The sequence below is a fragment of the Leptidea sinapis genome, chromosome 36 (assembly GCF_905404315.1).
Source record: "Leptidea sinapis chromosome 36, ilLepSina1.1, whole genome shotgun sequence".
NCBI lineage: Eukaryota > Metazoa > Arthropoda > Insecta > Lepidoptera > Pieridae > Leptidea > Leptidea sinapis.
The window spans coordinates 1,515,846-1,540,603 of record NC_066300.1 but is presented as its reverse complement, the minus strand read 5'-3'; the positions used below and the strand labels follow the sequence as shown (position 1 = coordinate 1,540,603).

General features: G+C 34.9%; 1 protein-coding gene across 1 annotated transcript in view; it reads left to right on the top strand.

The window, feature by feature from the left end:
- Window positions 1-271: 271 nt before the first annotated feature.
- Window positions 272-24,758, top strand: part of LOC126975521 (uncharacterized) — a 292,595-nt gene continuing 268,108 nt past the window's right edge. Inside the window, exon 1 of the mRNA XM_050823459.1 lies at window positions 272-467. The gene's annotated coding sequence lies outside the window, so the exon portion shown is untranslated. The remainder of the gene's footprint in view (window positions 468-24,758) is intronic.

The window sequence follows — 24,758 nt, the reverse complement described above, 5'->3', positions numbered from 1 at the left end:
TGATACTATTACTATATCGTCATCAAACGATCCACACTATTTAAAGTGTATAATCGCATCATTTTAAATATTGTGATATATTTGCCTAGCGCTCTCCTAGTAGAAATACCATGTGAGAGTAGAAATATACATAATATGAACTCACTCCATACTAATGAATAGAAGCAAAGCCGTCAATCGAAGATTGCCGATTTTTAGTAGATTCAAAATAAATTAAAAAGAAGAAGTTTTATTGCCAGCTCGCGGTAGTTGCTCAGTTCGATCTTTGAACGCAGCGCGCGCGCCCGTTCTCCCGCCACATTTTCCCGCCAATATTCAGTTCGATTTTCATACAAATTGTACTTTTTTGTGTGTTTGTGTAAGTGCTGATATTGTGCAGTGCAGTGTTTCAAGGAGTTTAAACATTTTTAAGTGATCAGTGTTTTTTTGTCATGCGGTTTATCATGTCAACTAACTGCTCTACACAGGTAAGCATATAGCTAATTACCCTAAAAAAAAAAATTTTGAACAAGCAGATATGCGAAAAATTTCCATAAAAATTCGTACAAGGTAACGAATCCTTTTGTTCTGAGTACTTATATTCCTTTATAGGTATATCTTAAGAGAATTGCCGGGCTCTCCTTTTGATGATGAATTTTCCGAGAATATGTTTTTTTTTTTTGGTTTTTCTTCCCTTAGTTCTATTTTTGTAAAATTAGATAATTTGTCGTGACAAAGTAAATGTTTCGAATTTTCAAAAACAATTTTATAAGTGTACCTGACTTTACTAATATTTCCTCTAATTAAGTAATTGCTATGTCTTCGAACTTGGTAAATTATATTTGATTAAAACTACAGTTGAGCTTGTTGTAACCAGTTTTTAACTGCAACAGTATAATCAGCTTGCCGACGTGGTAAAGATTAAAAATAAATATACCAATAACCTATTCGGATAATTTTTACTTGGATTTGCGATACAAATACTTATTCTGTGTTATTAATAAACGCGAAGTAAAGTTATTCCAAATTCAAAACTTTTTGTCTTTATCTTACTTTCCGGGAGAAGTGATATATTTAAACTTGGAGTACCTTTTAAGACAGATTAGCTTATACCACATTGAATCAAATTGAGTTTGAATTAATGTCTACAAATAGAATAATAGTACTATTAATCTATTCAATTAATTTGGATTTTCAATCAATACTAATTCAGTAATTACTTATAAGGTCCTGCGAATAACACATTAATTCAAATATAGTTTGAGTTAATGTCTAGAAGCACACACTAAATGTCTGCATAAACGTTAATGAGAACCACAGAGTAAAATAATGACGCCTTCTATCTTGTCACTTTAAATTATTCTAGAATTTATGGTCTCGAAAGATTAATATATTTAGTTCCAAATAACCCAAAAAGGGTTTTCTTATATTGTATTTTTAATATTATTTCCGCAAAATTTCACAAAAAACACATGTTTCACATGTTGTTGAATCGTTAGGCGCTGGAATGGGATTAACTTAGCGGAATTATCAAAGCTGATAGCCTCATTGCGAATGCTGTAAATAAATAAAAATATTAAAATAAAGGAATGACTTTACTAAATAGTTTCGCTATCCAACATGGCTTTACTAAAGCCATGTTGGTTTGTTATTACAAAGATAATAAAAATGCTGTAACTTTTTAACTTAATCGTCTTTTCTCATTAAAGCTGCTTAATAGTTCATGATACCAGTACCAGGGAGGCTTCTTTGCACCGGATGCCAGCTAGATTATGGGTACCACAATAGCGCCTATTTCTACCGTGAAGCAGTCATGTGTTGGCATTACTGTGTTTCGTTCTGAAGGGTGCCGAGCTAGTGAAATTACTGGGCAAATGAGACATGTCATCTTATGTCTCAAGGTGACGAGCGCAGTTGGAGTGGCAATCAGAATTTTTGGGTTTTACAATTATCCTGAGAGGCACTGCATTGTAATGGGCAGGGCGTATTAATTACCATCAGCTGAACGTCCTGCAAAAAAAGCTTACATTATATAAGTTTACTTCATTTGTTTAATAATTAATCAAAGAAATAGCGAGCTAAAAGATGGTATTATTTTATATAATATCTTTATGGGGACGTCATCAAAGGGTACAACGGAAGACCAGCGCTGATTTTCAAACCAGCAAACATTTTGTAACGTATAGAAGCTATATTCCAGTTTTGTTTATTTTTAGTCTTTTGTTATTCTTTTATTTAAAATGTGTTTATTTAAATATATTCATTTATTTTTTAATCAATAAGACTTAAAGACTTCGTTTAAAAAATGGCAATTTGAAAGAGACGTCGACAGAAGTGAAAACTTAGAACTTTTAGTATTTAAATTTGAAATTACATAATGCTTAAAAATAATAAAGTTAATAATTTCAATTAATTTTTTAAACTTATTTTCAATAATTAAAACAATATTTCAACAATGCACAGTGAACACATTGAACTGTTCACTAAATCCATTAAATTTCACATATAAGATATTATACACAGCACTAATGTTGCACAATACGTTAGCTGTATAGCTACAGATATACTGCTTTAAGCATTTCGGTGACGCGAACCTATGAGATTTCACCCGTCCAAAAAGTGTCTTACTATAAATATTTATATATTTTTTAATTATTTTTTTATCGCGTGTGCTATCATGAGCATGTCTGTGACGCGAACCAATAAGATTTTCCCTCACTAAAAAGTGCCCAATGCGGCTAAAATTTTCACTTCAAAAAGCTACATAACACTGTGACGTGGCGACCCCACCGTGTCTTTCACGTGATTAAGTCTACACTTAATACACGTATTTTATTTGTGATATTATAACAACATCAAACATTGAGACCCCTCAGATTTTCTAATTTGATGTTATTCGCAATATTTTCAATTATTTGCGTCAGGTAATCAACAAAAGTTTCAGCCACTGTTTCGTGAGTGCTACTGTATCCCGTAGTCATTTTTAAAGAGCGCTACAAAACATAACACCTACATTGACGACTCTTAAAGCTCAGTGGTAAGTGTCAAAAGTGACAACACTGTCAATACAATGATAATTCTGAAGTTTTCCGAATGTCAGGCAGCTTTGCAAATAAACGCGGGAAACGTTATACGTCGGAATAAACCTATCTTATCTTCGTCATACTCACTGAATCGAATTACATATAACGGCGTCGTGTGCCGCGTCATCTTCCCTCAAATATGTGCGAGGGGAACGATGGCTGGTCCATGCGTCAACTCGTGAGGGGGTGCTGTTTGTGGTGCCAGGTCGACCTGTCGAGTTAATAAATCTTTGTATCTTGTTGGATGCAATTACTAACTGTGACAGTAATCACGACCATCATGTTCACGAAGCATCCTTACACAAACAATGAATTGAAACTCTAAAGGTTGATGCATCCAATATATAATAATTAATAGTTATACAGTTAATTCTTTATAACTTTTTATGAAATAGATTATCATTTAAAAAGGACTCATATATTGGATGCAGCACCTTACAAATTAATTTGTTATGTATATTACAGCCATTGTAAATTACTCTATTTGATTGAAAAAAGTGGCCGTTGAGTTTCTTCTAATATATTCTTCACACGAGCTCAACTTTTTACGAACATATGATAAACTCAGTAATTTAAAAGAAATATTTGTAATGACGATTCAAAAGAGCTTAGTTTAAGCCTATTTGAATAAAGTTTATTTGACTTTTACTTTGACTATGCAAAATATCTATTTGTAAACATTTTAAATATTCTTGGTTTATTCTCAGGTATAACTTTATAACAAGTTTATCTGCAAGGCCGTAAATGTTTATTAATTTTGGTGGAGAAAGATTGAATACACGTCTTTCATAGACATAGTACAATTTTGTGAATGAACCTCGGCTTGGAGAACCGTTAAATTCATAAATGTCAATAATTTTCTCAGAGTCGCTTCGAGCTGAATTCGGAATGACACTGACAGGCCTATAATTCAAATTTAACATTGCGTTCCATTTAACTTAAGTTTAAATTCGGAACATAAAAACAGCTGGCTGATATGTTATGACCTTACCATTTTTAAATCTTTAAATTTCAATAGATTTTTATTGAAAATGAGATATATGTGTTATATTATGTATCTACATCCAGATTTAAGATTTAAAAAATCTGATCAATTGTATGAGTACTTATAGTTTTTGGCTCAACGATTTTTTTTATAGAATAGGAGGACAAACGAGCGTACGGGTCACCTGGTGTTAAGTGATCACCGCCGCCCACAATCTCTTGCAACACCAGAGGAATAGAGGAATCACAGGAGCGCTGCCGGCCTTTAAGGAAGGAGTATCCGCTTTTTTTGAAGGTACCCATGTCGTATCGTCGCGGAAACACCGCATATGGAAGCTCATTCCACAGCTTTGTAGTACGTGGAAGAAAGCTCCTTGAAAACCGAACTGTGGAGGACCGCTACATACCCAGATGGTGGGGATGATATCCTAACTTGTGGCGTGTCGTGCGATGGTGGAATATTATAAATAAATAATTTATGCAGATATTTTGATATCGTATTTGTACGAAGTGACATAAAATGAGAAAAAAGTCTTAAAAATGTTGTACATTTAATTTTTAATTTTAATTTAACTTGTTTGAAGCTGTTTTTTCTTTTGTATCCAGCTTTTTATATAAATCACTATTTTCAGAGACACTGGGAATGACAGAAGTAGTTGTAGTACTCATTTGTTAACTGCTAGCTTATCGCCATGTATTGCCTCGGAGGTGGTATTTGCTGACATGAAACGTTGTTGTTCTGGAAACACAGAAAAATGTCAGTTATCTACATTACATCTTTTCAGTAGAAATGGGGTAGGATTAAAAATATAATATTTTTGGTATTTCGTAAAATAGTTTTATTGATTGCCTTTCACTCGTGATATCATAAATCAACAACATATAAAATCATTTATACGTCTACATATACTAGGACAGCTGTGAAAACGTCGAAAAATATAGACTTTAGAACTAACCTCTACTTTAAGCAATCCACGCACACTAACACAAAGTGACATACAAATCGCGAGTGTAATACGTAGCTTGTCACGCACACTACACTAATATTTCTGGCCTATTTTTATCGGTTGTCTAACAGCATAAGACTCTATCTAGACGTATAAATTATCTGAGATAAAAATAGTAAATGAAAATTTGTATTTATTAATTCCGTTCATGAAAAATTATTAGTTCTTGGGCTTAATTAATCAAATATTATTTTATTATCAAAACTATATTATTTCATCTTTTCACTAATCAGTTCAGTGATTTGATTGAATCTCTTACTAAGAAAACCTGAGGACAGATTGGTTGTTTGAAAATCCTTACAACATAAGTGAAAAAATTTGTCAAAAAATGGTGCCAGGAAATAATTTATTAATTAAAAACTTGTGTCACAGAAAACATTTACTGTCTTATTCATAATGACTTAGCGGAGATTTAAAACATCGCTTATCGCATACGCTTGTTAAAAAATGGTATTCATAATCGCATATTAGAGCTAAAACGCTCATTATCTCTTCGATAAAGCTGACGTGACTTATAGTAGCTAGGACCCTTCTATAAACCTATTTTAAGCACTCGAACACAAAAAAACATGGCCGACATCGATCAGCTGTTTTCGTTAAATAATAATGTGTATAGCTTTCCGCTCAAAGTTGTTGGATATCCGTCATAGATTGACAACCGACAGACTTCAAAACTTTGATATTTGAAGTTTGAAATTATTTTGACATTTGACGACTTTTGACAACTGACAAACCATTGATATTGAAAAGATGTTTGTTTCATTGACAGTTCCTCATTAAATTAGTTAAAATCATGTTTTTTTGTACGAAATGGCAACATTGCGTACTATAGAGACGTATAAGTTATGGGAGATTTATGTTACCAATATGAATAAGGAATTTTATCGAACGTTCGATAGGCTTAAAACACGTTTTAACTAATATAGCTTTATACCTTCGAAAAGCGTTTTATTATGAATAAGGCAGATAGTATTTTAAATTAAGTGTAATGGTTCAGCTTCTATCTTGTATTTGGTAAGCAGCGTCTAAGAACTGGCAAGTGGCATGTTAGCAAACAGTATGTAGTGTTAGCGGCCGTCGGTGAGTTCCCCCCCCCCCCCCCCCCCCACCGCTGTTCTCCCCCCCTGCTCCCCTGCACTACAGCTATCATTAAGCAGTACCTCTTGTAAACAAACAAAATTGAAAACTTTCTTCGGTACAATCATGTACAAAAGCCATTGTCAATTAAAAACCCATAAAGTTTCCAAATGGCAAATAATTCAATTATTCGTCGACGTATAGAGTACACATTTGTAAGGATCGGCGTCTCTGCCCGCGTAGACTTTGTTAGCATTAGCGCATAATCATTAAATTAATTTTTTTGCACATGATAAAATTACTGGATATAAATTGAACTGAATGAACCGCATTCAAATCTAAGATAGGAAAAAAAATTTTCAACAAAAAACAACCGCCTTCAAAAACACTATTGCAAAACAATAGATAATGTGCACTAAAAAGTATAAAAATAATTCCGTATTTTTATACAATCTAATTAATTAATCTAATTCTAGTTACGATTTCGAATAAAAAAAGAATCATCGAAATCGGTTGGCGCGATATTGAGGTATTCGTAAATTTATCATCCACTTTCCTATACGTATGTATAGCAAAATTTAAGACTTTTATGGTTTTCTCATGGATTCCACTGTCAGATCAAGACCAAATTACAATGAGACCACTCGGGAAGCACCAGCTTTAAATAAAAAAAGAACTATCAAAATCGGTTCACCCAGTCGAAAGTTTTGAGGTTACCGACGATTTGAGAACCTCCTCCTTTTTTGAAGTCGGTTAAAAAGGAGGTCAAATGCACACCGCACAAGGAAGCTTCGTAGTTTTGGTTCCATTTCCTGCTTTGACATTTGAATAACCGATCTATAATATGTTTTGGTGATCTCTTGACTCCATACATTTTTTTTGTATGCATTCATACATAATAGATGACGCATTCTTCTCATACAATGATTTGTACATTAACGTTGACACATTATTGATGTGCAATTTCAAGAAAGACTGACAGAAATAAAATCTTGAATCTAAATCAAATCAAACTCACTTTATCCATAGGAAATGCCGCTTATTAGTGTCAAAAGATATACTTTTTATCATTTACCACCATTTTGAAAAAGGTTGAGCTTTAATGAGTTTCATTCAATGTATCCAATTACAATTCCAAAACTCGTAGTGACGTTAACTGCAATATAACGCCGAATTCTACCCGGGCATCGTCACGGGCGCCAGCTAGTATAGATGTATACGTTGGTGCGTTGACGTCTTCATCGAGTTTATATGGAGCAGGTGTAAATGAGACGAGATCTCTTCAATAAATGTGGTTATTATCTTGGTGGTACGATATTATAGTAATGATTATTAGTTAAGATATATTTAAAAGTCTCCGGCGTGTTGTGAGTTTTTAAGATATTTTAATGATTGTATTTCTAAATAGTGAGTGATAGTTTATTTTAGAGATAAACAGCCGCTTTCAACATCGAATCTCTAATTTAATATTATTTTGAGGCGGCGTCGTGGGGCGCTTTCTCACTTGTCACACTAAAATTTGGCCGATGGAGGTGTTGGCTGGTCCATGCGACATGCTTGTGAACAGGAGGTGTCTTGTGGTGGCTGGATGTGTGGTCTGTGGTCTACAGGTGTCGATCTCTAGGAAAATCGTCGTGGACCAGTGCCTGAAGAAACTTGTGTCTCGAGCGATTGCGAATCCCGCGGTCATCTAGAAGGCAAAGGCAAACTGCCTTCGAAGAAGTTGGGCGTCATAAATAGAGCACGGCAATACTTAGAGTTGGCCCACATTCTAGCGCTCTATGAAGCCATATATGAAATTTTGCTGTCAACTTTGGTCTAGTGCACCCCAGTATCAGCTCGAATCATTTGACATTTGACATTGTGCAGTCCAGTGCTCTGTGAACGTCTAGATCACTTGGAGTTGCGTAGAGACGTCGGTTCATTGTATGTCTTCTACCGAATTTATTAAGGGGAGTGTTTCGAAGAGCAATTTGACCTGATTCTTGCCGCTAAATTCCACCTTTCCATGGCACGCCACAAAATAAGAATATCAACACCCACCATCTGAATGTGTAACATTCCTCCACAGTGCGGTTTTCAAGGCACTTTCTTCCAGGTACAACCAAGTTATAGCTTCCTTGTGCCGTGTTTTCAAGACGATACAATATGGGTATTGGGGTACCTTCAAAAAAGCGCGTACCCCTTTCTAAAAGGCCGACAACGCTCTCAATCATGATCATTTAACATCAGGTGACTCGAACGCTCGTTTGTCCCCCACTTCCATTAAAAGAAACAAGAACCACTTCATGAAAAGCTCGACCACAGACAACGATATAGGTATTGACGTAATATAATATGTATATTGTGCAATTCTGGACATATTTTATCCATGTTACGTAGCTGTCAACTGTATTATGTTTTACTCTGTAATTGGCGTGACGGAATTTTATGTATAATTTAATATAAATAACTTGTTCGCGGGGACAAATTTATGTATCCACTAATAGACAAATTGTCGCGATGCATATATTACGGCAATAAAATATAGAAATACTATTATAAATTGTGACACGTGACAAAATTGTGTTTTTTAATAATAGATGCGTAATATTTTCACAATATAATGATGGTTGTCGCATGCGTCAGTTAATCTATCAGCTACTCAGTCGTAGGCAGCTGTCACATAAAACGTTCTAATGAACAGAAAATGTTTGCCATTTCGTCTTTTATTACCACAATAGAACACTATGGTAGTTTTAATATTTCGTCACTTAAGTAATCTTAATTTTGCATGCATGTTCTTGAATTCATGTTGAAATAGATGCTAAAATAGATATTGAAATGCATTCATATAAAGTCTGAGTTCTTTAAATTCCTCATGGGTTTTTTTTCATCAAATCTAAAATCTTTACAGTAGGTTCGGTCAAATCGTAAGACGAAAACTTCATTAAATCGACAAAAACAATTCGCAATACAAATATTTCTGTTCTATACATGTACTAACATTTACAATATAATGGTTATTATAAATGGATCTAAATTGTTGACGAGTACCTTGGACAAATAATTCAGTTGGGCAGCTCCAACCTCGGGAAAGAGGTCACTCGTCGAATCCAACTTTGATCAGATATATAGATTTGGGCAGCGTTCGAAAAGCTCCGTAAAATCTTCAGAGTGTTGCCAGTGATGACATACAGAACGCAGATGTGTTCGCTAGTTTTGAGGCCTTATGAAGAAACTCGAGGTGGCTCAGAGGGCAATGGAGAGGGCTATGCTCAGAGTTTCCCTGCGAGATCGAAAACAGGAATGAGGAGATCCAAAGTAGAACGGAACTCCGAAGTCACCGTCATAGCCAAGATGGTTGCGAAACTGAAGTGGCAGTGGGCAGGGCACATAGCTCGACGGACAGATTGCTGTTAAAGCCCTCGAATGACGACCACATAAAGGCCCTAGGTTCGATAGAGGCATAGGTTGGATAGAGGCAGCGCAGGGTTGTCTTCCGGCTAAAATGAATGGATATAAGTTGAACTCGTAAATTTTGTTCTGACTGATAGTATCCCCGTAGCCAGCTCGAGCTCAGAACGTGACAGCTCAGCCTGATTGAATAATCATAAAATTAAGTACCCTAACGATGTTTTCTCATCACAAACAAAATATTATTACATTTTGTGTGTGAAGAATGGCTGTATTATAGACATTAACGGCCTTACAAATAAACTTTGTATAAAATTATAACTAAGCATAAACAAAGAATATGCAAAATGTTTACAATATCGTACACAACACTGTCAATACAATCATAATTCTGAAGTTTTCCGAATGACAAGTAGCCTTGCAAATAAACGCGGGAAACGTTATACGTCCGAATAAACCAATCGTAAGCAAAATGTCTATTTGTAAACATTTTGCATTTTCTTTATTTATGATTAGTTATAACTTTATGCCAATTTTATTTGTAAGGCCGTAAGCATTTTTTGAAGTTATACTTCTTTTGGTACGTTATGAAAAATGATGAGCGTGAAATTTTAAGATGCGCGCGCATCACTGTAACACAAAAGTATCTAATAGTGTGAATTTGTATGTTAAAATTTTCTGATGTTTGCGACATTCGTTATTTTGTTTTTGGTTTTTTCGTCCATTATTAGGACCCATTTTTACAATATTGTTCTTTTTACAAACTCACTGACACTCAGACAGATACTCAACAGAGAGAGGGATTCCGTTAGTTACCTTCGAGTTCAAACCCCTATAAACACCAGCAGAGAGCTATCACTTTAGCGGAAAGACGTCCACTCCTGGACACAGGACTATCCGAAAGATCTCCACGATGATCGGCCCTGCACTTCCCTACCCCAACCTATCCCGGCAATCTTGACCAGATCATCGGTCCATATCGTAGGGACCAACCAACACTGCGTTTTCTAATACGTCGTCGCCATTACTGCCCCAACGGCCATCTGTCCTTCGAGTTACTGCCACTTCAGTTTCGCAATCATCCGGGCTAAGTCGCTGACCTTGAAATTAAATTAATTAGTTGAAAGTTGATTAAATTGAAATTTCTTTTGTTTTTTGAACTCTCAGAAACAAAGTCCAAAATAATTATTGTAAAGAGGTTTTCGTCGCAGCTGTACCAAAGTTTGTTTGGCTGATCGGCTCGCGCGGGTAAAAGTGTACACAATGTTTAGTGGTTAGGTGAGTTTAAATTATCTGTATAATTGACTACTAATAATCTCTATGACACAGATATGACTCATTGACTGGGAGAACAGATTTGAAATCAATTTTCAAGTCACTTGAAAAAGCTACTCAATTCGACTGTAATTTTGTAGTGAAAACATCTTTAGCGGCGCGGCGTTGAGAACTTTTCTTGGGATGGGTTTAAAATGTTAAACTTGCGTCAGGACACGTGGCCTGATCGAAAATTCGTAAGACAGTCGTTGAAATAATGGATGAAAGTTGATTTTTCTGAGAGATAAACTTTTTAATATAAAATAATTGTAATAGTTCTGAAGTGTTAATTTTTTATGTAGTATAAATTGCCATTTTTGTGTACGATAGCGCAATAAATGAATAATAATAATATATTTAATCACCTAAATTCACGGACTAGTAAAAAAAGGACTCCGCGCCGTGATATTAGCAAGTGAAGCACCTTTATGCTAGTGTGTGTGCGGTTACGGGGTATACCAGTTACACGTTTTTTCTCCTTTAAATAATCAATATCCGGACGACCGAGCCTTGCTCGGATTTTTAAGAATGTACAAAACTTGAACAAAAAAAAACTAATAGGACATCTGGATTCGAACCGAAGTCTTCTGCTTTCCGGATCACCCAATGTCCCATCTGAGCTATAATAGTCTTGTATATAGTGGCGAAATTTACCTTTGTATTCTAATGTTATTGTAGCTGTTTCTCATTCAAACATGGATAAAACAGTTTTTTTTTAAATTGAAACCTAGCTAGATCGATTTATCACCCCCGAAATCCCCTGCATACTTAATTTTATGAAAATCATTGGAGCCGTTTCCGAGATTCAGATTATATATACATATATATATATAAGAATTGCTCGTTTAAAGATATAAGATATATTCACTAATACTTTAATTGTATTCTTTTTACACTTTTTTTCAACGCACGACGGCATTTTAAAAATATTTTATTGCGACGCAAACTGATCTGTCACAGACGATATCAAATCTCATAATGGCGGTCGATCGGCTTGTATTAGTGTAAGTGTACGCGTGGGGCTATGTATTTACACGTTTACCGGCTTGTTTTGGTGCCTCACTGCTATGTAAGGTGACAGTTCTTTTTTTACTCGTCCGTGCCTAAATTATGGTGTTTTAATACTGATAAATAAAGCAATCCGTGCGAAATTATTCCCTTACCATTCCAAAATATTGAAAAATGCACAACGTTAATGCAAAAGTTTTCATTTCTGCCAGCACTCCCGGAGTGCAAGCCGTAATTTTTTGTACATGTCGATTTGTTTTCGAAGCGCTGTTAGTGGTTTTAATTGACATCAAAAAGTATTCGAAAGGAATCAGATTTCAGAAAATATATGGAACTTTAAAAGATCCTTTTTTAAATATAATACATATTGTATCAAACACACTTTAACTAACACTTGGCTTGTAAGTGTTAACTTTGTAATTATTACTTTTTGAATCGAATGGATTAAACACCAGCAAAAATATTAAAATTTTGTATTTATCAATAATCAAATAATGTTTAAATAACAATCTTAAACTTCAAAATACAAAAAATATGTGTTAAGTGTTACTAAACATCCAGTGTAAATATCCAGTTTTAGCTCTACCCACAATTTCAACTTTTAAAAATATTTTATTCAAATTTGAAATACAAATACACAATATATTATTATTAGTGTAACAACAGGAACAGACCACACCGATACAAATTACCAATTATTTTATTAGTTCGTAATTAATTATGACTATCATCAATATCTATAAACTTGTGCGGTCTGTCGGTACATCAAAGCATTGTCGCATTGAAATATTTGTTTATATTTAAGAATTAGACACAGTTTTTTAATGATGGCTATTCGTTTAACTTTAACACTTATAAATCCATTGATAACTGTTAATAATGGTGAGAGTATGTGTTGCCGCTTTAAAGACATATATGATATGTTTTAGTTTACTTCTAAGAGAAGAAAAAGTGTTAAGTGTGAGTCGGAAACGTATAGGTTCTCTTTTTTATTATATTAATTATTAATTTTATTATATTCAACGTCAAAAGCTACCACCCATTCAAAATAGTGTGCCTCAGACCTGAAAAGATCGAGCGCAATGAACCCAGAGGGATTTTTTTAAATTCTGTAATATCGTACAATTAACATCTACCCCCTTATTCATAATGGGCCGCTAACTTTGAACAGCCGCTAAGGAGTGTTTTTTCTCATTCTGACTAAGGTCAATAGAAGAAGACAGAGTGAGAAGTAGCAATGCCTTATGTTAGCAGACTATTATGAATAAGGGGGTTATAATTAAAGTTAGCCTTTGTGTTCGCTCTATTCCGAGTCTCTGTGTACATGGTGATTATGCATACCATATAGTAGGTATATTTTACGGGGTGTGGCCTCACCTCTTTTACTAATAAAAAATAATCGCATGCAATTAAAACTTAATCCAAAACTATTTCAAGTCTACCTACCTACTTTTAATAGCACTCTTCTGTTTCTATTAAAATCAAGATCCGTATTCCAAATTTACAAATTGCTTACATTTTTATTTATTTTACGTACGCATTAAACAGGCATAAAAATACAATTTTTAGTTTCAATATCAAGTTATTACTTTAAAGAAGACCATAATAGTGCCGATAGTTACAATTTTAAATTATACACCTAGTCTATACATAATATATACTTATATGTAAAAATGAATTGCTGTTCGTTAGTCTCGCTTAAACTCAAGAACGGCTAGACCGATTTGGCTAATTTTGGTCTTGAATTATTTGTGGAAGTCTAGACAAGGTTTAAAAGGTGAATAAATATGAAAATGCTCGGAATTAAATAAAAACAACGATTTTGTTTTTCCTTTGATGTGTCCCCCGTCGTTCAGAAATCAAATTGAAAGAATAGTTTAAAATGAATAAAATGAATAAATGAAAATTAAAATTTTTATATCTTTTCAACTTTCTCAGCAGGTAAAATATAAACTTAATTTTAGCTCAAATAAAATTTTAAAAAAACAATTTTTTTATGAACGATAGGTCTTAAGTTTTGTCATAAGAAAAAAAGATTTTTGTAAGTGCTACGTGCTTAGTCATGTGTCTACGCGGACGAGGTCGCGGGTATCAACTAGTGTTAAATATAAATATGAAATGTTAACAACAAAAGTGTACTAAGTAATAAAGAATAAGTTTAAAAATTTTTTTCAACGTAATTAACACGTTGATAATCAACTTCTTTCTTAATACTTTTTGATCTCTTTTATTTGTTTCAAAGAGTACTTATTTAAAATTGAGTACTTACTATATTTTGTACAGACATACCATTGGACTCCTTTGTACAGGATGCCGGCTTGATTATTGGTACCACAACGGCGCCTATTTCTGCATTGAAGCAATAATGTGTAAACATTACTGTGTTTCGGTCTGAAGGGCGCCGTAGCCAGTGTAATTACTGGGCAAATGAGACTTAACATCTTATATCTCAACGTAACGAGCGCAATTGTAGTGCAGAATTTGGGGCTTTTCAAGAATCCTGAGCTGCATTGCATTGTTATGGGCAGGGTGTATCAATTACCTTCAGCTGAACGTCCTGCTCGTCTCGTCCATTATTTTTATAAATAAATAAAAAATAAATTTGTAACTCTCCTGGTAGATTTAGATAATCTGTGTTAGGAGAGAATCGCGTATTGCAAGTTATCGTTGCAAGTTATAATAAAATAAATAAAGAATAAAATAAGCCTTTATTGCTGTTACTAATAATAACATTTTTAAATATATATCCTTAACTAATTGCTTACGATTTTTTTCACAGCTTGTCCTTCGACATAGGCCTCCTCCAAAGACTTCCATCTTTCTCTCTCTCTCTCGCCATTCTTATCCATTCTGGGCCAGCCACTCTCTTAAGGTCATCCTCCCATCGTTTTATTTGTCGCCCTTTGCTTCTTTTGCATTCTCGTGGATACCACTCCGTTATGATTTTTGTCCATTTTTCGCTTTTGTCACGTAGCATATGTCCGTTGCGAGTTATATTGCGAGTTAAAAGTTAAAATAATGATGTAATTGTCACTAGTGATTAACAAAACTAACTTTAACTACCTAGACCTTCAAAGTAAAACACAATGGTTTTTCATGACAGAATAATGCGCCTGTGGCACTTACTTAGCCGATATAATTTGTAAAAGAAGCCTCCTGTATGCCTACCTTAAAAATACAAGAATAGTAGATTGTTAACCGAGGGTCGAAAGAATCGATTCCCGAGGTATTTAGACGCCCGAGCGCGGCAAGGGCGGCTATAGTCCGAGTAGGAATTGAATCTTTTACCCGTGTTAATCACTTACTTTTCATTTCGAATATGAGGAAAATAAAACTAGTTGTATATCTAAACTATTTATTGATTATATATTATAATATTAGTAGTACCTATTTAAAATTAATTGTCAAATTAGGACAATTTATGTCGACTTTTTAAATGATAAATATGGAACTCACCGCGTAGTTGTTGCGGCCTCTCAAAGAAGTTTGCGCTAAGTTCACACTGGCTGTTTAGAAAGTCACATGCCGCAGCATTTTTTTAATTAGTTGTTTTTTACATAAAACTCTGAAAACAGCTGAAAGCATTTCTATTTATGAAGTTCATTCCGGCCCTTAGGTCGGAAGTAATTTGTATGAGTTTATCCCTCTCTATAGAGGGAAGCAGCTTTTTTCCACCCAATAATCAGATCAAGACAACATTACTTTCCGAGTATGAGACATGAAAAATAATATGTATACTTGAATGTCAAATTAAATACATGTAACTGATCTATAAAACCTAGAAAATCTAAACAACTTTGAAGCTTAAGAACAACAAGTAAAGCAGTAAAACTTAGTTTTAGTCTTTCCAATTACGCTCCAACCTAATACTCTCCACAAAAACTTCTAGATCGTTCCTAGACGGCGTTCAAAAATAAACTTTAAGCTCTGGTATGAAGAGCTATAGGGCTGAAAGGTCTCCCACAAAGTAATTACATCCTTAGGGATTAACTATTCAGTTTTTATAGTTACTAAATAGACTCCTTATGTTACTGCTACACAAATAACTTCAACTAATACTAAATTTATATAGACGGAGCAATAAAATATATTAACATAATATTATGCGTATGTGAAGCTATTTTATTCTAACTTTGTTGAGTATTATGTAACAACGTGTTCACACGAATCGATTTAAGTTGAGCAACTTTTGTCGATAAAAAAATTTTAAAGCGAATTCGAGTGGTTATTTTCAGATTCAGGTTTGATTAAAATGGGTTTAACGTTTGTAGCAAAAATGGCGGACTTTAAATAGTTTCGTTAGAGTGTTATTTAATAATAAGATACTTAATATTATATGGATATTTTCAGAGAGAATATTTAAATATCTAGTTTGCTTCTGAGGGAATTGGCATCGCATGATAGTTTTGGATGTAAAAATAGCATTCGAATATCATATATAAAATTTGGAATACTTCAGTCAAGTTTCAAACTTTTATCTGACCGATTTTTGTCACTTTGAGTTTGTTGAACGTCTGTTCAAACAAAATTATAATGAAATCATTTTACTTAACTGATTGGTGATATTATTTAATAGATAATATTATTATTATTATAGTTAATTTTTTAGGTAATATTATTTTCTACAACAGGCGTTACAGAAATTTACTTAAATAAAATATGAGTAAAAAGAGAATTTATTATTCTATTTTTTGAAATATCCATAATCCATATACACATTTATGAATGTGTAAAAACACTCGGTAAATAATACCTCTATCTCGGTAAATAATATTTGCAGTTTAAAATAAATATCTGTCTATCTTCTTTTCTAACTCTATGTATTACGTTAAAACAATGGTTAAAGGATTTATTTTACGATGTCGTTTCTGTATGGACATATTTTTATGCTAAATTATCTAGTATTTTCTTTGATTAACGCGAGTGTTACACATTTATATAAAACACTTTCAAAGGATTAAAACGCGTGTAAATGTAACGGTTCTACATTAAATGTTTGTGTAAAAGTTACATTTTTATTTTTGTTAACCCGACGTTTCAAGACCTTTCCAGACCTCGTTTTCAGGGGGACTGCAGATGAAGTGAGTCAAAGATAGTATTTGTCATAGTTGTCATTATAAAGTTTAGCGCCATTTTAATAAATGAACGTTCGAGTCCCTCATCGCTCATAAAATTTTGTTTTCAAATTTTATGTGTGTATTAATCCTAGAAGTGAGGGTTATATTATTAATAATTAAAGTTGTATTATTATTATTATTATAAATAACTATAATATTCAGATATTTAGTAAAATTAACTGTAATTTCTTCCGTGTAAACATTTGTGAGCATTAAACACAGTTGTTTGTCATGGCCTATATAAGGTAGAGTGTTAAGTGCGATTATCCCTTCATCATCATCATGATTATTAATTATAACCATTATCATTATTTATTCGAGTATCCCTTAATTATTGTAAATTCTAAGTGGAATGTTGCCCAAATACACCATTATTGAATGGTGTGTGTTTAAATTATTACCCCTTCTACAATAGCAAGAAGGAAATAATTTAATTCTCGGGAGTTACGACCATTCAAACCAGAACCGCCACGTTCCTAATTTCTTCCTGATTTCGTAGGATGCTCAGTATTTTAATGCGCGTCATCACATAACTATCCTTTCAACAAAGTCGAGTCAAGGGCGCGTCCGCGGTGTCTGTACTCCATATTTAGATCAAGTTATATTTGAAACATCTTAGCAAAGTTGCTAAGTGATTAATTCATGAGTGATGTTTTCACTTCATTTATATTGTCATAAAGTCTTCAATCACAGAACTGATTGAAGAGTTATCAATCATGACTCATTTGATTGCATTAACCCTACCATATTATACAATTCAAGTTTTATTAGCCTCGCCAGGAACATCACGATAATTAAAAAAAATATCGACTCACATTCTAAACGCATTTATTTTAAGTTTAATTTATAATATTAATTTTTTTATATTAAAAAAGCATCTAAAGTATTTTTGATTAAAAGGCACGATCTTATATTGTATGTGTCTCGATATTGTTTGGTTATCGTATTACTAACGATCCTTGAAGTATGTGCGAAGTTAGAAGTAAAACCGATGTCTTGAAGTGGATGAAAATCATCAAATACAAAGATTCCGTTACATAAATAGGTATACAGACATAAAAAAAACACTAAAAAAAACGTGTAAGAATGAAAAACTTATAGACTTTAATAAAAAAATAAGAAATAAACTATAAAACAAGGAAACAGATTCTTTAAAATATTTTAAAGGTTTTCAACAACGAACCTCATGTAGGTTCTTGTAAAGTAATGGTCTCCCAGAGGAAGGTTAGGAAAGATTCTTTAAAATGGGATTTTATTTTAATCTTAATCAAAACTATTGCATATTAAATTAAATTTTATAAATCAATAGATATGTGTTCAGATAACTTATTTATACCAACGTTTTATTCACTTTACAGATATAAAATCTTCTCGGAAACATGTCGGTTCTGAACGGACATACTTGTGGCGTCCACCATAACATAATATAATCTATAAAGCGCCGCAGGTTAGTTAACAGTTAAATTTTATTTGTAAAAACTACTTAAGAATTATATTATTATGTTGTTTCACGAACATTATGTGCCCGACGCACAAATATTTTAAAAAAAGGTTTAGAAAAGTAGGTTTAGAAATTTACCTTAATATCACAATTAATTAGATATAGGCTATGTTTATTCTGTTTATATGTTCATATAAGGTAAACATTTTAAAGACGTAAGTACAATAAAATAATGAATTTTGAGAGTTTTATTGTGTTCTGCTACTTGCAATTATAGAAATTCAAATAAGAAGGTTATATAATTCTAATACTAATTCCTTGCGGAACGACTGTCACCTATATACAGGGTGTCCCAAAATTCAACGTCAAACCGAACCGGGACGATAGAATAGATAATAAGCAAACATTACGTTGCTACGTACGCTTACAATGTACCGTATATTACAAGTCCCTACTTTAGCAAAATGGTATGTAAAATGACAGCATAACGAATAAATTAACCGTCTCATAGTGAATGATGAGCATATATTTTATGTAAAAAAAACAGCAGTTTACTAAAAAAGACTTACGGACAAATGTAATTTTTTGATTCCTATAGTTACAGGTAGTCGAATTCATAGTTTTTATCTCTCAGATATTTATATATTTATAGACTATTATACGGTAGGATTGGAATTGTCACAAAGTAAAAATATTTTAAGATTCATTTTAAATAGAATTTCAATGACGCGTTTGCTATCATCAAAATACAACATACTAACATTTGAATATTTTAGATTCGTAATAAGTAAACAAAATACAACTATTTTAAGATCTACATTATATTTATTACCAGTAAGACTCAGAAACAAATCAAAATATACCTATCTACCAAGGGTTGTCAGGCTCTTACCGTCTAACGCATTCATAAAAAACTGGCAACATTTCAATAGCGCGCGACATTGACCATTTAATCTCGGATGTGTTGCTAGATTTTATTGTGCACAGAAATACATTGGTATCAGCAGTGAGGTAGGAAAGGTAATTGACACTTTGATACCTTCATTAAATGTGTCGCGACTTTTTATACGCTTTATATATTACTAGCTGAACCGACAGACGTTGTTCTGTAGATAATTAAAAAAAAATACTGTTTTATAGGTATTTTCCAATAATATTTTCAAACATCAAGAATGCTCCCTGTTGTTAACTATAATGAAATTGTTTCACAGCAGCACTGTCAAACCGTGCGTCACTATATTCTCTCATAGAAAATATGTCCATACAATACAAATATTGAAAATAAATATCATTATGGATCCCAAATCGAAATAAAAACTATCCTATCTCTCAAGTTGGATCAAACTGCACTCCATAAAATAATCCCCATAAAAATCCGTTCATTAGTTAAGGAGTCCATCGCGGACAAACAACGTGTCACGTAATTTATATATATTGAGATTAGCTTGACCTTTGTCTATAACAGAAACATTCAATGTAGTTTTCACCCACTTCAAGACGTCCGGTGTACTTCAAAATTTAAATAATACAATATCTTTAAATATAACTTATTTTGTAACTAGTAACACCATTTTTGCTTACGCATACGAACTTCTTGTAGTTTATTTAGCAATCAATTTGATAAAAGTAAAGGACTGATAACGGAAAACCTCCTTATATTTTTTATGCTAGAGCTCTGTTTATAAAGTATTGCCACACCTCACACACATTTAACTACATCAGTATAACTACAGTTTGTATTGTAAACTAAAAATTGACGTAATTTATTAATTAATTAACTAAATTAAGCGCAAGATAGACCGATGATCTGGTCAAGATCGCCGGAACAGGTTGGATGAGGTCAGCGTAGGGCCGATCATCGTGGAGATCTTTGGAGCGAGGGGAACTTTGTCCAGTCTTGAAGATGATGAACCTTAAAACATGAAAATTTTTTTTACTTGCTGTAAGGTAAGTTAATGAAGTTTATTGAGGAGTCAGATATACATGTATTCAAGGTAGAAATTGTAGGAATTCAAGAAACAGAATTTACGAAAAACGAGTAAATTAGTCTTTCAAGAAGATATTCAGAAACAAAACATAGATTTACTCTTACTCGAATTACCGCTTGCATCTGATAAACATCATGTTCTAAATGATGTTTATGATGTCCATTTGGTACACCTCGTCTCACACAACTAGTACAGCAATTGGATGTCTTCGAGAGTCTGGTTTAGGTTTCAGCAGGCTCTGTATTTTCTTTTGAGCATTTCCAAGTCATGCTTAAGCATTGCATGCATTAAGGTCCAGGTTTTGGGCTGGTATCAATCTCCGAGCGAATAAATTTCGTTCCTTCATTTGTCTTCCAACTGTACTCTCGCTGCCAACCACACCGCGGGACTCTAGATAGCGTAGTCTGGTTTCAATGCCTCTCAATGGAGTTAGCACAATAAACTAATCGTTTTGGAGAGTAGAATATTGGTTTCCACCACTTTCTGGTCTTCGTGTGTATGGACCAGTCTCCTGATACCGTCGATGCCGCAGAACATGCCTTACCGTCGTACGAGGTACGTTAAGGAGGCCACCACAAGTTGGGCCTTGCTTTGTTACAAAACTGCCCGCGGTACTTGAACAGCAGTTATTGGCATTTTAATGTATATCGGAGAACAGAAAGCTTAAAAGTGTTTACTTATCTTTATTTCAGTATTAATTTCTTCTAAGACCTTTACAACAAAAATGGTCACAAACGAATGAATACTTTAATCAGTTAAGAAACGCATTGTTTATGTAAAGTTTTATGTATCAGTTAGTAACCCTGCTGTTTATAGTTTCGTTGCATATTAATTTGCCGCATATTAATTAAAAACAACTTTATAGTTAAATAGTAATCGGACTGGTTTGTCGGATTCGAATTAATGTTATCTGGGTGAGCTGCCGTCTTGAACTGCACAACATTCTTCTTGATTGCGATATTAACTTCAATTACATTTGCACTAAGGCCACCAGAAGTAAATCAGATCTCAAATACAAGCGGGGCGCCCCACTTTGCTTGCGTGGATTTTAGCGTATTATTTCAATTCACTTATTTAATGAGAAAATGTTGAAACTAATTAGCGTATTAGATTCAGCAGCATCGGAGCCCTTTAAGCCGAAATACAATAATGCTTGCACATTACTGCTTCACATTGACGGAATCTTGTGCAAATAACTCTCCGACTGATAAAAACTTTTTATTTAATGTAATATATTCTTGTTTATGAACTGGCAAAGGGTTGGATGGGAATATTTTGAAAACTTGTAAATAAACTTTTTCATATTCAAACTATTTCTGGAACACCCCGCTTTGTTTATATTAGTATTTTTTTATGACAGTAAGGGACGAGACGACCAGGACGTTCAGCTGATGGTTATTGATACGCCCTGCCCAATACTATGCAGTGCGACAATTGTGCTCGTCACCTTAAGACATAAGATGTTAAGTCTCATTTTCCCTGTAATTTCAATAGCTACGGCGCTCTTGAGACCGAAACACAGTAATGCGTACACATTACTGCTTCACAGCGGAAAAATGCGCCGTTGTGGTACCCATGATCTAGCTGGCATTCTGTGCAAAGGATGCCTCTCACTGGTAAATATTTAAGTAATATAAGTACGTAAGTATAAACTCTACATATCTTGAAATTTTCATATATCTGAAAAATCCCATACAAATATTGTATATGAAATGCTATTGCGTTTATCGGTTTATTATTATGGTTGGGTTTTATGACTTTGTTGAAATTTAAACGCGGCCAGTACCTACTCCTGATTTTTCTTGAGTGTATTTATTATTTCGAAAATTTATTATTCTTGCTTATTAAGCCACTTATCTGCTTTCTTAGTAGTTATAATTGATTGAGAACACTTTACCTATTCTATATAGGATTAAAAGACATTTTTTTTTTCAATAAAATATATAAACTGTCACAGAATATGTACATGAGAAGAATATTTGTACATAAATAATCTTTAAACCGTCTTGTTAATGAGCATAATATTAAACTGATAAATGCTACTTAATGCATCTCAGACTGTAATAATTTTTAAGTAATTATCTGAATATATATAAGAGAATGTCCGTGTGTATGTGTCTGTTCACCTAAAACTTGAGAACCAAGCACATTTAGCTCCTAGTTGAAATGTAACTTTGTACACATTAAAGATCCCACTCCAATGAAATTAGTAACGCAAGAACCGGTTAGGTGGCGCTGGTGGCAGTGATTTTTATATTTTGAACCATAGGCCGAAATGTCAAATTTTTTAGGTGAAGGCATCAACTTTATTTTAAATCTTTCCTTGGGATCACTTTACTAGCCTGTTTTGTTTTCATAATTCCAACCGTTGGTATCTTCTAATATTATTGTGGTATTTTCTGATCCAGGTAACGTGCCCTGTACTTTTCCTGGGGCGTAAAAAGAATAGGGGAGTCCCAGGAGAGTCACTTACTGAGACGCAGATATCTCGACCTAGCGATACGTCATATTTAACGTACCCCGGGTGCAAAATTGAGCACAATTTTTTGCCTCATGCCGGGGTATGTGTGTACGTTAGGGAGGATATCTGCTGTCGCCGTCTCGGCAATTTTGAGGGAAGGGACCTGTCCACTCTCTGGCTCCGCGTAGATTAAGAGGACCGCGTCCGCATCTATGCGTGTGTCTACAGGTCCCATAGTGGTAACGCAGAAACCGATCATCTCATGGGCTGCGTTCAAGCGGCAATTGACGACGTACTTGCTCAGATCCCCTCCGCTGAAATCGTAGTCTTGGGTGATAACAACGGGCACAATGCCGAATGGCTTGGATCACGTACCACAGACTACGCAGGGCGATCTGTGCATAATTTTGCATTGGCGTATGGTCTGTCCCAATTGGTTGAGTCGCCAACGCGGCTCCCGGATGTGGATAGCCACATGCCGTCCTTATTGGATCTTCTGCTGACTACACATCCCGATGATTACCAGGTCTTTGTCGACGCCCCTCTCGGAACGTCCGACCATTGCCTGGTCAGGAGTGTCGTGCCTATCCGACGCCAACGTCGCGGACCACCAGCGACCCGCCGCGTTTGGCACTACAAGTTAGCAGATTGGGATAGGATGCGTTCCTTTTTTGCATCCTACCCTTGGGGCAGGGTTTGTTTCGCTTCGGATGATCCTAGTGCCTGCGCCGTTGCAGTAGCCAATGTGATACTACAGGGTATGGATATTTTTATACCGAACTCTGTAGTACCCATCGGTGGCAGATCACAGCCCTGGTTCGATGCGTCAGTTAAAGCAGCATCTGACTGCAAAAAACAGGCGTATCGAACTTGGGTTGCGGCGCTGGGCACAAAAGATCTGAACTGCACAGTTCTTAAGAGGAAATACAACCGTGCCTCAAGATTTTTTAAGCGGCAAATCGCCCATGCAAAGTCAAAACACGTCGTCAAAATCGGCGAGCAGCTTTCCAGTTACCCGACCGGAACACGCAAGTTCTAGTCGTTGTCGAAAGCTGCTCTTGGTAACTTCAGCCAGCCGTCCATGCCGCCGTTGCACATGAGGAATGCCGAGGTTGACGCCGGAAACTTGTGTCTTCTATCGAGTCCTCTCTTGAGAAGGTCGCGGAATGGGGAAAATTGAACCTTATTCTAAAGGCGTAGTCCCTGACTCATGGAAGTCTGCCCTTGTCCATCCGATCCAAAAAAAAGGAGACAGTTCGGATCCGGCAAACTACAGGCCTATTGCTATTACCTCCCTGCTCTCCAAAATCACGGAGAGCATAATTAGCCGCCAGCTCTTGGTATACCTAGAGGTTCACCAGTTGATCAACGACCGACAATACGGGTTTCGCCATGGTCGGTCGGCAGGTGATCTTCTGGTATACCTGACACATAGATGGGCTGCGGCTATTGAAAGCAAGGGGGAAGGCCTGGCAGTTAGCCTGGATATAGCGAAGGCCTTTGATTGTGTATGGCACAAGGCGGTCCTCTCCTAACTTCCATCATTTGGGCTTCCCGAGAGCTTGTGCAAGTGGACCTTCAGCTTCCTTACTGGGCGTAGCATACAGGTCGTTGTCGACGGATATTGCTCGAACCCGAAGCCCGTGAATGCTGGAGTGCCCCAAGGCTGTGTGCTGTCTCCCACGCTGTTTCTTCTGCATATCAATGATATGTTGGACACCTCCAACATTCATTGCTATGCAGACGACAGCACTGGTGATGCCATATACACGGGCCATGCAGGTCTCTCTCGGGAAATCGTCGACCAGTGCCGGGAGAAACTTGTGTCTTCTATCGAGTCCTCTCTTGAGAAGGTCGCGGAATGGGGAAAATTGAACCTTGTCCAATTTAACCCCCAGAAGAC